Source organism: Peromyscus eremicus, chromosome 9 (assembly GCF_949786415.1).
Source record: "Peromyscus eremicus chromosome 9, PerEre_H2_v1, whole genome shotgun sequence".
NCBI classification, from domain to species: Eukaryota; Metazoa; Chordata; class Mammalia; order Rodentia; family Cricetidae; genus Peromyscus; species Peromyscus eremicus.
The window spans coordinates 73,663,813-73,678,983 of record NC_081425.1 but is presented as its reverse complement, the minus strand read 5'-3'; the positions used below and the strand labels follow the sequence as shown (position 1 = coordinate 73,678,983).

General features: G+C 43.2%; 1 protein-coding gene and 1 non-coding gene across 5 annotated transcripts in view; both read left to right on the top strand.

Annotated features, from left to right (window-relative positions):
• Positions 1 to 15,171, top strand: part of Fbxo34 (F-box protein 34) — a 69,800-nt gene that overhangs the window by 8,606 nt on the left and 46,023 nt on the right. The window lies entirely within an intron of this gene.
• Positions 9,400 to 9,566, top strand: LOC131920219 (U1 spliceosomal RNA). The gene has a single exon (XR_009381565.1). It is a non-coding gene; the product is annotated as a U1 spliceosomal RNA (small nuclear RNA).

Sequence of the window (15,171 nt, the reverse complement as noted above, 5' to 3'; positions counted from 1 at the left end):
CTAAAAGCGAGCGCCACCACCCAGCTTTCCTTTCTTTATTTAATGAGCTCAACTTTTATGCTTTTTGTCCCTTTGTGGTCATAGTACATTTGTCATAGTTCATATCTCATGTCTTCATGCCATATGCAGAGGGGAAAGAGTCCTGTAGAAGCTGTGGGAAGGGGTCCTAAGCTATTCTGTAGAACTTTGGGCAGCATGAAGTCTGAGACCCCCTTTCTTGAGCAGAACTTGACTAATAGCCTACGGACACATGGCCGTTGGAGAGAAGGGGGTTAAGGCCGAGGCCAGTAGATGCAGACAGCACACGCCCATTGTGCCATCCTGAGTCCGCCTTTCCTGGCTCCCATTGGTCACAAGCACTTGTTCATGCTGTATCTCCTCTTTAAATCTCTCCTAAGCCTCTGGTGTGGAGTGAGGACAGTCTGGTGGTTGAAGAAAGAAAACTATCCTTTGTTTCATGAGCATGTTAACAGTGGGAATGAGCATGCTAGAAGAGGTGGGAGGACCATGTAGGGTAGTACTGTCCAATAAAAATCCAGTGTTAGCCACACATGCAATTTACAATTGTCTATGCAAATCTTTTTGCCTGTGTGGTTTTGGACAAAAATTCCAGAGAGGATGTTCTCTCCTCCTTCCTTTTATCACTTTTTGTCTTTGAGATATGGTGTAGCCTGAGCTGAGCCAGAGTTCAAAGTCCTCCTGGCTCAGTCTCACACCTGTGATCCTACTTCTGAGTTTGAACCCACTCTGATTTTCTTGAAAGTCGTTCTTGTAACTTTTTTGTTTTGTTTTGTGTTTTTGATTTTTCGAGACAAGGTTTCTCTGTGTAGTTTTGGTGCCTGTCCTGGATCTCACTCTGTAGACACTTGGTGTGTGGTTCCCTGCAGTAATCCTAGTGCTCAGTTTCTTCAGCTTTGCCTTGCCTTTTACGTTGCTTCAAATACAATCAGTCCAAGCCAGGTATGGTGGCATACACCTATATTCCCAGCGCTTGAACGGGAGAGGAAGGAGCATTAGGAGTTCAAGGCCAGGCTCAGCTATGTTTGAGGGCAGCCTGGGCTACATGAGACCTTGTCTCAAAAAACCAAAACAAACAAACAAAAACAAAAACAAAAACAAAAAACAACCCCCCAAAACCCAAACCAATATTCAAACCCAAACCACAGTAATCCATTAAAAAGAAAAATGTGTTTCCATAAAACCTCCTTGGGGTCCTCAGTTCCTTCTTACCTTTCCGATTCCTTAAACTCCTATTATGTGCACATCGAATACTTAGCTACTTAGTACTTCTGCTTCTACATATATGCAATTGTTTATTTGTTCTGTTTGTTTCATGTGTATTAGCCTTATTTCCTCTTCTAAACCATAAGCCTCACATCTTATTATGATCCTAAATTGCAGGCGTGTAATTGAAGATTTAGCTTTCCCTTAATAAGGTTATAATATAGCTGCCTATTTAAATTTGTATCCTTGAAATTTTTAAAGTTATTTTGTTTTCTACTCTGTTGGCTAACTTTGAGATATGTTTTTAGCAGATTGGATTGTTGGAGTTGGTGTGTGTGTGTGTGTGTGTGTGTTGCTGGAGATTAAACCCAGGTTTCACATGTGCTAGGATAGTGCTTTTTAAAAGTTAAAATGGTTATGTTTATGTAATTGCTTATTTGAATCACTCTAGGAACTACAGAGATAATTATTGATTAGCTGGAGTTTCTTAAGATAAAAATCTGTATTTGATAAGGATGTCTCAAGAGGACCCATTTGCTTTATTGCTGAAGAACCAGGAGAGGCAGACCAGTTTCCAAAGTAGGGCAGGAGATCTTATTTCAAGTTCAGACATCAGGCTTAGTCTCTGGGGTTCTCAGTACCTCACAGCCCCCGCTCACTGTAGTCGGAGGGTGTAGGCTGCTGTAGTTGGAGGGTATAGGTCTCTGTAGTCGGAGGGTGTAGGTGCTGTAGTCCGGGTTGTCAGCTGCTCTAGGTGAAGAGCTCTCTGTGTCTTGGTATGTTGGGCCTTCCAAGTGCTATGAAGAGGACCATCATAGGATCTGAAAAAGAAGTTTAAAGAGGGTCAGAACTTGATGCTCCAAAGAATCGCTCCTCCCCCCAGTTATTTGACATGTTACGATAATAATTAGCTTGATGAAATAGAAATATGTTAACATTTTTAATTTGTGGAATTTTAAGACCCATTATTTTCCTGGGAAATGTAAACTAGGCATTGATGCTACTAAGTGCATTCGTTTTTTTGTCTGTTTGCTTGAGATGGTATCTTCCTGTGTAGCCCAGGCTGGCCTAAAATTCATGCTCCTGTCCTGTTCTAGTGCTTGGATTACAGGCATGCCCACCAGACCTGGCTAAGTCCTGTCACCTTTGCTCTTAGCACACTTTACAGATTTTCTGTTCTTTGACAGGCTTTAAGAATTCTCCATGTGCCAGGCGGTGGTGGCGCACGCCTTTAATCCCAGCACTCGGGAGGCAGAGCCAGGTGGATCTCTGTGAGTTCGAGGCCAGCCTGGGCTACCAAGTGAGTCCCAGGAAAGGCGCAAAGCTACACAGAGAAACCCTGTCTCAAAAAAAAAAAACAAAAAAACAAAAAACAAAAAACAAAAAACAAAAAAAAAAAGAATTCTCCATGTTCTGCCGTTGTGTTCCCTGAATCCCTATGGAGCACATGTATTCCAGAGGACCCACTCATTACTAAGAATTTCTAAATAGTTGATGGTTTGGTTTGTAACTTTCCAAGCCTATTCGAAGCAATCTGGTGTTTGGCTCCATTTTGTTTTACAGTACTGGGGATCAAACCCAAGACCTCACAAATTCACAATTTCAGCCCAACCTGTTATTTTTGCTACTGACAAGAAAAATGATAGATGATGTCTCCTTTTGGGTTGAAATGGATGTATGCTTAGCTTAAAAGGTTGTTTGTATTTTGGGTGGATCCATACTCCAGTGGAGGTCTGTGTCCTAAGCTGAGTACTGGTGCAAGAAAATAGGGCTTGCTGGAGATGCAGCTCTCTGTGTGCATAGAATCTGCAAGACTCCAGTAGTCTTTGGTGCTAAATATCTCAGATTTAATTTATATTTCTAAAGTAAAGGAACATTTTTTTATTTTATGTGGTGTAATTATTATCATTACATAGAAATATGTAGAAAATGGAATCTAAAATTATATATCCAAAAATAGACCCAGCCTCAAATGATCTAAGAGTAGTCAATTTACACATGATGATGCTTACCTGTACCTAACAGGGGGTGGGGTGCTGAGGCAGGGGGATTTTGTGTTCAAGGCCAGCTTGAGCTACACACAGTAAAACAAAACTAACTCTCTCTCTCTCTCTCTCTCTCTCTCTCTCTGTGTGTGTGTGTGTGTGTGTGTGTGTGTGTGTGTGTGTGTAGGCGAGTCTTATTTAAGGAACCCAGGCTGACCTTGAACTTCATCCAGATCCTTCTGCCTAGTTTTACAGGATTGGGTTGTATCACAAAGGCTGGTTCAAAAAATAAAATTTTAGAGAACTCTTACGTTTATGCCGTGGAAAAAGGTAACTTATGCATATGTTAAGGCAGTGTTGACAACTAGATGGGGTGGCTCACACCTGTAATCCTTTGAGAGGCTAAGGCAGCAGGATCATCAGGAGTTTGAAGACAGCCTGACTTATACAGTGAGTTTCAGCCTGGCTAGGCTACCTGTCTCAGAAAGAAAAAAAGGGAGAAACAAAACTATTGAAAAGGTCACCACCTTTGGTCAGCTTGATACATCTCATTTATTTCTACGTTTAATCAGTCTGCAGGCTTGCAAATGTTCCTATTTGCAATTCTTTAGGATCTTTATTCTTGACCCCCCCACCCCAAATCTTTTATATGATTTCTTTGGTTAATGGGACCTTTTTTTGTTGTTGTTGATCATTTTTTTCCATAGAAAAAACCAAAACGATTTATTTTTATTGTATGCCTCTGAATGTTTTGCCCGTGAGTATGTCTGTGCTACGCCTGCATGCAGTACCCACAGAGGCCAGAAGAGGGCATCAGATCCTCTGACATTTGAGTTCTAGACAGTTGTTAGTTGTCATGTGGGTGCTAGGATTTGAACCCTGGGTCATCAAGAAGAAGAGCAGCAGGTATTCTTAACTGCTCAGCCATCGCTCTTGTTGACTTTTTGACTGAATTTGGTTACTTTTGTCTGTTCCTATTAAGAACACCTGATGAGAGATTAAAAGATAGCTAGTGTAGCTAAATGGGACATATTTTCTTGTCCCTTCTCAAAGGAATTGACTTCTCAGACTTTCCATTCCCTTTCTCCTTTCCAGCACTTTGATTCTCTTATCTAGTATGTGGTGGTTTGACTAGGAACGGTCCCCATAGGCTCATACATTTGAATGCCTGGTCATCAGGGAGTGGCACTGCTTAAGAGGGTTTCGGGGATGTGGCCTTATTGAAGGAAGTGTGTCACGGGGTGGGATTTGAGGTTTCAGAAGCGCAAGCCAGTCACAGAGGCTTGCTTTCCTTCTGCTGCCTTCGGATCTGGATGTAGAACTCTCAGCTGCTTCTTCAGCACATGTCTGCCTGCATGCTGCCGTGCTCCCTGCCATGATGACAGTGGACTAACCTCTGAAACCGTAAGCCAGCCCCAGTCAAATGCTTCTTTTGCAAGAGTTCCGGTGGTCATGGTGTCTCTTCACAGCAGTAGAACACTGAGACATAGTGGTTCTTCTGGCGCCTAGTTCCATGCGGGTCATCTAACTACAGCTTTTGAGAAAATGTTTTTTGACTAGGTCATGTCTTCAGTGGTTCAGAATGCCGAAGGTGCTGTTTCCTTCCTCTGTCTACTGGTTACCCATCCCTCTTTAGAAACAGCAGGATCGCTGTGTCGTACCTGTTCTCAGCACATATAAAAACAAACACAGAAAATACAAAGAATCTAAAAAAATTAAGAGTAAAGTGCCATATATTTATTTTTATTAATGTTTTAAACAGTTTTTTCAATCTTTACATCTTGGTAGATGAACAAAGTATTTGTGATCTAGAAGGCCTGAACAGTGGGTTAAAAACAAGTGTTTCCAATGTAAGAGTTGAGGAAGCACTTAGGCCTGGGGCAGTACTTGTAATGGTTCTTTTTCTCTCTTTTTTAAAATTAAGGTGTAATTAACTCACGTACAAGTGCTGCAGTTGTGGGAAGATCATCTAGTCCCTCACCTTCGCTTTCCAGACTGTAGGCTCTTTCTCTTCCAGGTGTGGTCCAGGTCCTCGGTGACCTACCTGGATCTTCAAGTGAGCTCTTCCAGGCAGTGTGGTTCAAGGAGCAAAGGGTACATGCCCACCTTTTGAAAGGAAGGTGTCTAGAAGCTGCCCCTTAGCAGCAGTTTTGTTAGCTCGAATGCGTTATTATGGTCACCCCAGAGTCAGGGAGGTGGGGACCCAGATGTCAGCATCTCTCTGTGTCGCCGGCTGCCATGCTGTCTTGTGAATGAGCCCTGCAAGTGGAGTTGCTGCTTGCAATGGTGGCAGCTGGAGAGCACATCTGCTTGTTCTCTGTCCCAGTTTTCATAGTAGGTGATGTCAGAAGTATAACTGAACTGTGGCCGAGGCCGTCTCTAATTGGCCCAGTAGGATAGGTAAAGTAATTCTATCCTAATGCCCTAATGGACTGACAGTGCCTTGAAAATGCAGCCTGTACATCAAGCTAACGTCATGCTAAGTCAGATGATTGATATACATGCAGCACATTTTCATTGTCCTACAGGAAACTAATGGTTGATGTAAAAGAAGAAAGGCTTTAACTCATCACTGCTTCCCAGTGAGCTCGGGAGGATGGTAGACGGTGATGTAGTAAGGTGAGCTTAGCGTGTTAGTATGCCTGGAGTGCCAGCTACGGGGGAGGACCAACCGCTGGACTCCAGGAGTTGGAGACGCTCCTTCAAAGCAGATGAAAGGTTAATCTAGCTTTCATTGTTATTTTTTCTCCTCTGTTTTCCTTCCATGTACATGTAACCTGCAGAAGCAGCATTCACAGCCCACCTGCTTCAGCATCCCAGGGCTGTGAGTTCTAATTGTTCTCTTAGCCTGAAGAGGAAAAAACAAAGTAATAAACGTATGTCCTGTTTGGTTTGCTTTTACAGAAAGATGCATGTTTTGTTTTTTATATAATTGTTTTTGTTGAGATTCTCTAAATTTTCTTTTTACTCTCCAGTTCAAATGGGTTCAGATTACATAACATATATTTTGCCAAAACTTCTTAGGAGGCTATTGAGTTTTTTCAAGTGCGTTTCAATGCTGGGTGTGGTCAGGTATGCCTATAATTCCAGCACTCAGTTCACATGGTGGCAGACCAGGGAGCATCCAGGACAAGGGGCAGGTATGACTTCAGTTGTCCACCATAGTGACCTTCTGTCAGTAGCCAGGCCCCACCTCCGTGTGTGTGTGTGTGTGTGTGTGTGTGTGTGTGTGTGTGTGTGTGTGTGTAACAAGTGTCCAGAAGAGTAGCAGACTTTTCAGTTCCAACCAGACCAATGCGGTAGCAGTGTTTTGGCCTTTCTAGGAGGGAAGGGAACTTAAATATTATAATGCCAGTGAGCATACTTTTGAATTATCGCTAATTAAAGAAATGTTAATAAAAGCTTGGTACCCATGACCTAAAACAAGGGTTTTGAGATACTTGTAGTGCAGAATCATTCACTTGCCTGGGTTCAAATTTCTATACATTTCTCTTTTATTTATTTTTAAAAAATATTTATTTGTATTTTATGTACATTTGTGTTTTGCCCGTAGGTCTGTGTGAGGGTGTCAGAGCCCCTGGAACTGGAGTTACAGACAGTTGTAAGCTACCATGTAGGTGCTGGGAATTGAACCTGGGTCCTCTGGAAGAGCAGCCAGTGCTCTTATCTGCTAAGCCATCTTTCCAGCCCCCCATTTCTCTTGTATTTTTTAAAAAACAAACGACAGAACAGTGAGGCTTACAAGTCCAAGACTAGGGCAGGCACTCCGTCCATCACTGGACTTTGTGGTGTACTTCAGGGTCCTTCTGCAGGTCTCATGGCCTAGGATAGAAACGGGTGCTGGCCGTGTACTTTACAGTGGGAACGGCACGGTTAGGTAGAGATTCGTTAAGTGAATGTATGTGAGTTGTTTTGTTTCACCAGCCGTACTTTTTAGGGGAAGCTGGAGAGAGAAGAGGCCGGGGGCTTGCCATCTTACGTTTTGCTTGTTGGTATCATCCACCATTATCTAAATACTTGGACCAGCAAGCACCTGCCCTGAGGTTTGTATTGGTGCTTCCCTGTGTCTGGGTTGCTGTCGTTCGATAAATCTAACTCCTGTAGACTCTTACACATTTCCACCCTATTTAAATTGCCACTGCCAATTTTCCTTTGCGCTTCTTAGCTCCTTGGGCTTCACCTCCCTAAATGTTAGAGTCAGTCAGAGGCAGGAGTCCCAAGTGTGTGTAACAGGTGTAATTTAGGAGGAGTAAAGGGGTGGCAGGGGGTAGATCTCTGATCCTTTTCTTTACCTTAGTGGTTAGCTCCTTGAGTGCTGGGATTGAAGATGTGCGCCACTGTCCCTGACCTGCAATGTATTGATATTGTGTGTGTCTGTTGCTTGTAGTCCTTCTCACTCTCCGTGTGCTGGTCCTTGAGAGCTTTGCTTGTCCCCAAGTACTCCATAGTTGCTCGGAAGACATTTGTCACGTGAGTAAAGGTAGGAAAGAGTGTAATATGAAGGTTAGCAACCAAACAGTTTACATAGAAAATATCTGTTCAAAAGTGTTTCCATTAATTAAAAAATAATTTAGGAGTAGAGCCCAGTGTGGAGGCAGAGGCAGGCTGATCTTAGAGTTCAAGGTCAGCCTGGTCTACAGAACGAGTTCTAGGACATCCAGGGCTACACAGAGAAAAATCTGTCTCAAAACAAATAAATAAATAAATAAACATAACTAATAATTTAGGAGCTTAAAATAATAAAATTATTTTGGAGACCACTGTGTTCTGTAACGATAGCAAGGTAAACAGATGTGTGCTCACTTAAGGACTGTATATATATTTTTTCTCTATTTTGGCACTTGCTGAGTATTCAGCCCAGGGCTTTGCACATGCTGGACAGGTGTTCTGCTGCTAGGCTACATACATCCCCAGCAAAGACGGTTTATTCTGTTGATGGGAAAGGGACTGAGTTTTGGCTTGATGACTCAGTTCAGATCCCCAGCACTCACATAAAAAGCTTGGCCCTGAAACAATGCTGTGATAGTGCTGTAATCACAGCATTAGGGAGGCACATAGATAAAGTCAGCCAGCTAGCTGGGCAGCCTGCCTGAATCGGTGAGCTCCAGGTTCAGTGAGAGACCCTGGTTTCAAAAGTGGAAGTAGAGAGTGATGAATGGTGAGTTCTGCCCAAACCTGTGTGTATATGTGCTTGTCCACCTATACATATACCGTATGTACACACCACGCTGAAAAGTCAGAAGAAGAATCCATCTGCCTCAAAGTGCCTTGTTTAGCACCTTTCAGCGTAATAATAGGGATGGGATAGTGAGCAGAAGCCCAGTAGATTGCAGTTGTCCCACAGTGTGCAAATGAACGGCGCTCTCCTATGGGAGCCCTGGAGGCTGCAACAGAGTGAGGTACGGCAGTGTAGTAACTTGCTTTCCTTCATTCTTCAACTAGAGCTGGGCTTTGAATCTGAAATGTCTCCCACGGACTCCTGCATTGAAGGCTTTCCCCAGTACAGTCGTGCTTAGAGGTGGGGCTTTGAAACTATGGCTTTGCTCGATCACTAAGCTGTATCCTTAGCTTTTTTTTTTTTTTAAAACAACAACAACAACAACAACAGGATTTTAATAGTTGCTTAGGTTGGCCTTCAATTTAGGCTCCTTCTGCCTCAGCCTCCAAAATAACTAGATTTATAGATCTGTACCACCAGGCTTGTAGTATCTCACTGTGATCATAATTTGCCTTTCCCTGACGGCTAATGTGAGTGACCATCTCTTCTGTTTGTTAGTATATCTTTTTTGGAGAAATGTCTCTTCAAAGCGTGGTTGTTTTGTTGATTATTGAACCCAATGCATGTGTATGGCCTGTCCCATCTACTCCATCTGGGGTGATACTTGTCTTCACTTGTTGTTAAAGCTAATTCAAGGCCTATTAGTAGTTTGTCTTCATTGCTGTTGGGAGACACTTGAAAGCAAGTTGTAGTGGTCAAAGACTATCGAGACTGAGCCTGGATAGCTCAGCTACGTTTTGTTTGGATGAGACATGATCTTTTGTATCCCAGCCTGGCTTTGAACTCACTGTGTAGAGGAGGATGACCGTGAACTTCTAGTTCTTCTTTACAGCTGCTGGGATTATAGTTGTTACTACTTGTGGTTTTGTATAGGGCTGGGGATCAACCCAAAGGCTTTGAGAATAGTGGGCAATACTTACCTGGCAGGGGAGATACCATGATCATGAAGATGGATGGTTTTCCCAGGGCAAGGCTTATCCATTGCACTCCAGATGTGCTGACCCCTGTGAGTTCCCCAAATGTGGGAAAGTGGACTGAATACTTTGTGGTAGTGGGGGACTTGTTCTCACTCTCCCCTGAAAGGAAGAAAAATGTTTGACAAGTACTCTGCCAACTGAATTACATCTCTAGCACCTCAGTACCTCTGTTTGAGGCAGTCTTTTTTTCTTTTTTCTTTTTCTTTTTTTAGACAGCGTTTCTCTGTGTAGCTTTATGCCTTTCCTGGAATTCACTCTATAGCCCAGGCTGGACTCGAACTCACAGAGGTCCGCCTGCCTCTGCCTCCCGAGTGCTGGGATTAAAGGTGTGCGCCATCACTGCCCAGCTGTTTGAGGCAGTCTTAAGTAGCCCAGGCAAGCCTTGAACTCCCGACTTTCTGGCTCCACCTTATGAGTGCTGGGATTAGAGACACGGACCACCTTGTTCAGCTCTAAGACTGTAGAAAGAAAAGGTTTAGTTTGCTCACAGTTTTGGAGGTTCAAAGCATGGTTCTGGAATTGGCTTAGCTCTGGTGAGGACCTCCTCGTGGATGGCTTTACTATAGTAGAAAGGCATCATTGCTGGAGACAGAAATGGGTTGGGCTTGCTCTTCCCACAATTATCTCATTGCTAGAAAACTACCTTAATCCTTCCAAAGGCAAAGCTACCAATGACCTAGGGATTTTTTTTTTATTTTTATTTTTTGACATGATTTCTCTGTGTAACAGCCCTGGCTGTCTTGGAACTCGCCATGCAGACCAGGCTGGCCTTGAATTCGAAGAGATCTGCCTGTCTCTGCCTCCTGAGTGCTAGGATTAAAGGCGTGCATCACCTAAGGATCTTTTTTACTAAGGTCACCTCTTAGCAGTCCATACCACTTCCCAATAATACCATACTAGGATCACACTTCCAACACTTGGGGCCCATATTCAAAGCATGTCCAATATGTGTCCAGTAATTGTTGGTAGTGAAGTTAGAAAGGCAGACTTGAAAGCCGGGCAGTGGTGGCATGTGCCTTTAATCCCAGCACTCGGGAGCCAGAGACAGGTGGATCTCTGAGTTTGAAGCCAGCCTGTATACAGAGTGAGTTCCAGGACAGCCAGGGCTACACACAGAAACTGTCTCATAAAAAAATGAAAACAAAAACAAAGGACAGACTTGGAAATCCCTGGAGATACCGAGATATCAAGTCTGAGACTCTAGAGAGACTTCCTACAAAATGGAGAAACACCTATTTGAACATTTTCTAGTTTCAAAGGTAGGCACTCCTGTCTGTTGTGAGTCAGGGAGGTACAGGGGGGAAGTAAAAGTTTTTACAAGGGGTGGGGTGGGGGGGCAAAGCTTCCTAGGGGCCTGGCAGCACATTTGGAATGATTGTGGCTGAAACAGTCTCTGAGGCAGTCGCTAATAGAGAAGCTGCTGAAACAGAAGCAGTGGCTTCTGCTGTAGCTGTTACTGTACTTCTGTGGCCATAGTAAGACACCTTAGGATGTCTGGGGCTGAGTCTTTCTGATTGGCTGTGAGAAGTTTAGAGCATCCGTGGCTGGCTGGAATAAGGACAATTCCATGGATCAACAAAGAAGTAATGATTTAGGGCTCACTGAGTGGAGAAAGGTGCTTGCCACCAAGCCTGCCAGCCTGAGTTCAATCCCAGGATCCAGGTGCACGGTGAAAAGGGAGAACTGACTGCTGGTACACACATGCACACTGAATATTTGATGGAAGTTCTTGTGGCTTCTGGAGAAGTGGCAGAGTGTCGCTGCTGCCCTTGATGAGAACCTTAGCAATGGCAGTGCCACTGTGTTTAGCTTTTTGTCAACTTGAGTCAGTTGGGAAGAGTGAGCCTCTGTTGAGAAAGGGCCTCCATCAGATTGGCCTGTGGGTGAGCATGTGGGGGCATTTTCTTTCTTTGAAATGTTTACATCTACGTGTGGAGGTGGTTTGCCTCATGGTATGTCTCTGCAGCGCTCTTGTGTCTTGTGCCCATGCAAACCAAAGGAGGCCATCAGACCCCCTGGAAGAAGTTACAGACACATGTGAGCTCCATGTGCGTGCTGGGAGTTGAAACTGGATTTTTGGAAGAGCAGCTAGTGGTTTTAACCTCTGGCTCATCTCTCCAGCCCGTATAGTTGAGTTATGTGAACAGCGTCAAAAACAATTGCGTAATGCTTTAGACTTCATATACCAGAGTGAAGTTAGGAAACCATATAGGAAAGTGCTTCGCGTCCTGGGGGGTAAAAACAGTGGCATACGTCAGAGCAGGCTTTTGCCTGCTGCTGCTTCATTCCATTTCCACTCTCAGTGAATATATTTGAAGTGAAGTTTGCTTTAGTTTGCAGCACCTGAAGATTTTTGACAGCTTTTTGCTGACATTTCTGCAAAACATCTTTTTGAAAATTATATCTCACATGTAGCATCCAATGCATATATTTTAAGTGTACAAATGATATATAAGGAAATAGTATATGATCTTCCAATGCTATGTTTAAAATCTGGCCTTATTTGTGTCTTTGAGAAAAGGAAGCCCTTTTCCGATACTGCGTTTTAAGCAGGAAGCTTTTCACTGTGTAAAGGAGAAAGGCTGTCCATCTGCAGAAGGGCCAGGGCTTCCTCTGTCCTATCAGCTAATTCCAAGATTGTTGCATGTGATCTCCACCCATTTCGTTTGGCTACGGCCTTTGCTCTCATGATCTTAGGACTGATGATTCAAAATTGCTGTGTGCGCTTTGGCACAGCAGGAAGGTCCCTAATAACAACTGCCATTGTCCTCTGTACAGCTTGTAGTTACTACTACAGATACAAGGCACAACAGGAGAGCACGGCAGGTCAGAGTTCTGCTCCCAGTGTGCTCCTGTGTTCCCTGAAGGACCGGCCTACTGCATTTTCTGTACAGTGTTCCTGGTCGACTAAAATGTGTTTGAACATGTGTACAATACATCTAGCCATGCTGACATTTTTCTTTTTCTTTTTCTTTTTTTTTTTTCCTTTGTAAGATAAGGTCTTACTGTGTTGCCCAGGCTGGCTTCAATCTCCCTTTGAATTCTTTTCACAGTGGTAAGCAAAGCAAAATGTATGGAAAGTTAAGTGGCCTTGCTTGTGTGAGTTTAATTGTATGTTTGAATAGCTAAGCACTGAAATGATTTTGTGTGGCTCTTGTCTCAAATGTTTATTTACTTTTATCTAGTTTTACCCCTTTGGGGTAGTGCTTGTTCGTTCGTTCTTTCCTTACTTCCTTTCTCCCTTTCTTCCTTTTTTTCTTTCTTTTTTTTTTTTTGAGACAGTTTTGTGGTGTAGCTCTCTTCTCTGTTGTTGTGAGGAGACACCATGACTAAGGCAACTTATAAAAGAAAGCATTGAATTGGAGGCTTGCTTACAGTTTCAGAGGGTGAGTCCATGACCATTGTGGCAGGGAGCATGGCCGCAGACAGACAGGCATGGTGCTGGAGCGGGAGCAGAGAGCTTACTTATCCACAGGCAGTGGGCAAAAAGAGACTGAGTCTGTCTTGAACTTTTGAAACCTGAGTGCCCATCCCAGTAATACACCTCCTCCAAAAGGCCACACCTCCTAATCTAGTGATTCTTAACCTTCCTAATTCTGTGACCCTTTAATACAGTTCCTCATGTCCTGGTGACCCCCAACCATAAAATTATTTTTGTTGCTACTTCATAACTGTAATTTTGCTACTGTTATGAATCATATTGTAAATATTTTTAGAAACAGAGGATTGTTAAAGGGTTTGTGACCAACAGGTTTAGAACCACTGTCCTAATCCTTCACAAAAGAGTTCCAGCAATTAGATACTGAGCATTCAAATATATGAGCCAATATATTTGAATAATTCTCATTCAATTCTACACTGTCCTTAGCCTGGAACTGGCTATGTATACCATACATGGCCTTGTACTCATGACAGTAATCCTGCCTCAGCTTTCTGTGCTACGATTAGGCATGTACCAATACACTAGACTAGTAATTTCCTTTGTTAATATCCATCCCTACTGTATAATCAATCATCAGTCTATGTATTTGTGTGTGTGTGTTGTTGTTGTTGTTTTGTTACATTTAGTCTTCTTTTCTTTGAGACTAGCTCGTTCTATAGCCTAGGCAGGCCTTGAATCAGGATTTTTCTGCCTCAGCCTCCTGAGTGCTGGGGTTATAGGTATGTGCCACCATGCCCAGCTGTTAGTTCCTTTTCAACAAGGAGGTTCTAGGGCTGGGGAGATAGTTTAGCAAAGAGTAGTGGTTGTTCTCTCAGGAGCCTGGGATTGGTTCCCGGTACTCTGAGACCACCTCCCAGTAACTCCAGCACATAGGTTTTGACACCTTCTTCCGGTCTGCAGGCACCATCTGTGCATGTAGAGCAGACATGCTTGTAGACAAAACACCCACACATATAAAAAATGTTCAAAAATGAGAAAAAGTAATTGCTGTGTGCTGACTTTAAATTACAGATAAATTCTTTGGGGACATGAGACAATTGTGCCGTATTTTATGGTTCTGTTTTCTCAGAGACAGGGTCTCACTTTGTAAACCTGGCTGGCCTTAAACCTGTGGTGATCTTCTTGCTTTTGCTAAGCTAGGATTGCTGGCATGTGGTCCAGCACCTTCCCTTTATTGTATCTAGTAAGTGATGTGGAAGGAGAATGTCAGTATCCACAGGGTAGAACTCAGGAAAGCTTCCATATTGCTTCAGAAGGTTACCTCAGTAACATGCTTACTGGTCTCTTTAGGAGAGACCTCATGGCACCTTTATGTGACTATAAGCATTTAGTCCCATTTTATTGATTGACAAATACGGGCTCAGAGAAAACAGGCATTGCTTAGAGTTGTGGGTACAGAATGCCAGTTTCTATGTATATATGTAACACACAGACACCTCATCATCATCATCATCATCATCATCATCATCATCATAATCACCATCATCATCATCACACTGTGATTCTGTTGTTCTGAGGATGCAAGCCAGGGCTTAGCACTTGATAGGCTAGTGCTGTGCTGCAGAGTGGCTAAGTTCTAGTCTGTCTACTCCTTCCTTAAACTTTTACTTAAGTGACTGATTTCTAGGGTCAGTTTGTCCTTTGGGAAATCCATTGGATGACAAAGTGTTGACTGTATGAAGTAAACCAGCATTTGATGACATGGAAAGAAAGAACAGCTCCTTTGACTTCTCAGAGAACGCACTGTGATAACTCCAGCCTTAAGAATGCAGCACTGGGCTGTGGAGGCATACGCCTTTAATCCCAGCACTCGGGAGGCAGAGGCAGGTGGATCTCTGTGAGTTCAAGGCCAGCCTGGTCTATAGAGCAGTTCCAGAACAGCTAGAGCTACACAGAGAAACCCTGTCTCAAACACCAAAATAAAAGAGAGAAAGAGAAAGAGAGAGAGGGAGGGAGGAGAGACACGGGGGGGGGGGGGGGAGGGAGGAGAGAATGAGAACGCAGTACTGAGGTAGTCAGAGGACTTTAACAGTTTGCATTTCAAATTAGTATTTCACAATCTGGTCATTATCTTCATTTGATATGTATGGAATTAAGTATAAGCTAGAACTTTTTTTTTCAGCTTGAAGTATATTGTTCTTTACACTGTATCATAAGTATTAAGCATTACTACATTTGAGGATCAGATTTTCAGAAGAAAATGGTGGTTTACTAGAAAACAATATCCATACTTAGGGGTTGAAATACTTCAGCCAGTCAGTACCA